General features: G+C 56.2%; 1 long non-coding RNA gene across 1 annotated transcript; it reads right to left on the reverse strand.

Annotated features, from left to right (window-relative positions):
- Positions 1-645: 645 nt before the first annotated feature.
- Positions 646-2663, reverse strand: LOC107183238. Its single transcript, XR_001514034.1, has 2 exons — positions 2166-2663; positions 646-1230 (listed from the first exon to the last, which is right to left on the reverse strand). It is a non-coding gene; the product is annotated as an uncharacterized LOC107183238 (long non-coding RNA).
- Between the last annotated feature and the right edge of the window lie 6 nt (positions 2664-2669).

The raw sequence follows: 2669 nt of genomic DNA on the forward strand, positions 1-2669 counted from the left end.
CCGCACCCCCCTGGCATCATTACACTGGCTGCTGGACCACCCTGGCATCATTACACTGGCAGCCGGACCACCCTGCTCCCCAAATCTGGATCCTGGGTCCAGGCTGCCCTTGACCCACTGCCTGGGGCTTCGCAGCCTGGATCCTAACGACAGGCTATGCTTCAAAATATGCAAAATACCTAACCGCATAAAAACTCACAGAAAGAACCAGAGGGGTGGGCCACAAGGGCAGACAGGCACCCTGGGGTGGGTGAACAGTATCCTTTTCTCCTTCCAACGTGTCCGTCCTCCCAGTCCGTGACAGCACGAATCACTTCAGTGAGCCCAATAAAGAAAGCTTCAAAAGAGAGTGGCCCCACTCTTTCTGGTCCGGGTGCATCTCCGATTCCCCAAACCCGTGGGACACATGAGTTTTCTTTCCAATGGGTGATTCTGGGGTCACCTCCTCCTCTGTGCAGGCTCCCAGGAGCGCACGCCCCAACAGTGACCTAGCAACTCCAAGCACCTTCTGATGTTCCGAGTGAAGACGGGGGAAAGCACATCCTAGTCAGGGGACTGAGGCTGCACTCCTACAGGCAGTCAGGACATGGGCAAGACGAGCGGGGTGCCAGCTGCATCCCCTAAGAAAGAGTCCACACACAGGGGTTACACATGAGCACAGTGGCTTTTATTACTTGACTCTGCAGGCAGGTGCTGGGGAGGGGGTGACAGGGCTGGCTCCTGAAACAGAGCCCACACCCCTGCTCGGGGAAGGCCTCTGGGGCTGCGCTCCCACAGGAGGGGACACCAGTCTCTCCAGACAAGCAACTGTGATATGTGACTGCCAAGTAGGTGGGGACAGAACTGGCCTCGAGGACACAGAGGGACAAGTATCACCAGGATGTGCCTGGAGTGAATGTGGCCCAGTGCCCTCTGGACACACCCTCCCATCACCTCCAGGCCTGCCTCCTCTATCCAGCAGCTCAACACATTGACCCCCTGACCAGTACAAATGTCTGCAAAGGTCTATGGGATGGATGACTGAATGAAATGCCAACCAAGAGCCACAGGCCCCTCAATGCCTGCAGCATGTCCATTCCTGAGGACACAGGCCTCTGTCGTGATCAGAAAACAGTCCCTTCAGGACAGTTACCAGCAGCCACACAGCACAATTCACTGGCTCTGAGTCCCCCCATCTCCCTGTCCTGTGGGCGGAGTAGCTGGACTGCGGTGGCACTCCCAGGGCCTGTGCTAGAAAAGGACAAGTTACAAGTCAGTGTGTCAATGGAGACCCCTGTCAGGACTGAGGGATGGTAGTGGTGCTGGGGGACCGCCTCTCCTTCCCCCTTTGACGCTCCTCCAAACCACAGAGCGTACGAACAGCCCCGGTCTTTCAGCGCACTGACTTCCGGTCTAGAATCCTGGATTGCGGCCTGCCTCCCAACCTGCTTCCAGTACCAGGTACCACTCCTCATCCTTCAAGGCCAGCTCAGTAACCGCATGCGCAGGACACGCCCCACTTCCCTGCAACCCCAGTGCCAAGTGCTCTCTCTGGATCCCAGCCCACACCTGTTATGCTGGACACGCCTCCTTTGCTCCCAAAGCCTGGTCATAGATTCTACTGAACTCACACAGACCTGGAGGAGCCCTTTTGCAAGTCCCCAGGGCCAGCTCCTGATCTTACAGATGACCTGCACGTGTGGGTCCAGGCCAAGGCCACAGCTTGCGAAAGGACCAAGTCCCACCCCTCAGCTTCCCATCCTATTCTCCTTCAGCAACCAAAGCAGCAAGCAGGAAAGCAGTTCCCCATGAATGCTTCTCGGCCTTCAATCCTGCCTGCTACCTGAGGCTCTGCTGCCAGGCACTCCACAGAGCTGTCCCCAGAAAACCTAGTGTCCAGAAGCCACAGGACCAATCTCCCCACAACTGCCTGCATACGTGCCTGCTTCCTCCAATGATGCAGGCTGACCACTGCAGGGACTCCCGAGGACCTGGCCATCACAAAGGACAGTGGCCAGGAACCACCTCCATGATCAGTCAGAGTCTGCCCAGACTGGCCCTCCCTTCCCACTTATCATTTCTTTCTGTGTTCCAGTCTCTGCTGTAAGTCAGATCACACCAGCCAGACTCCACCTGCTGCACACGTGCAGCTCAAAGAATAACAAACCCAACTCCGGAGCACCCACCACTCAGGTTAAAGAACATCTGATGGGCATTATTTCGGAAGGGGGATTCTGAGGTGGGGTGGAGGTGGAGGAAGACCAGAAAGCAGGAAAAAGGTTTCTGCAGCAGCTCAGGAGTATCAGACAGAGAGGATGCGGCGCTGCTGTTTGTTGAGATCTAGTTTGCAGAAAAGGTAACTGAGGCAAATAACACTAACCAGTGGGAAGCCAGGCTGCCCCCCTCCCTGTCTGGCTTTTTGCACAATAGAAAGTGAAGCCAAAATGCCTTCACTTGGGTGCCACACCCAAGTCTCCCCCCACTCCCAAACCACAGAGGTCCCCCAACCCCAACCAGGGTTCTTGGGCTCCTGTGCATCTAGCCTCTGGGCCAAGGGAGCTTAGGGAGGTGGTGCTTTTCAGGGTCTGTCCGGATTTTATAGGCCTTGGCTAGCTCCCCCATCACATTCCCAAAATATACAACAGGTCAGTGCTGGGACACTGATCACGTTGGTACCACAGACACTTGGG

Source organism: Myotis davidii, unplaced genomic scaffold (genome assembly GCF_000327345.1).
Source record: "Myotis davidii unplaced genomic scaffold, ASM32734v1 scaffold198, whole genome shotgun sequence".
NCBI classification, from domain to species: Eukaryota; Metazoa; Chordata; class Mammalia; order Chiroptera; family Vespertilionidae; genus Myotis; species Myotis davidii.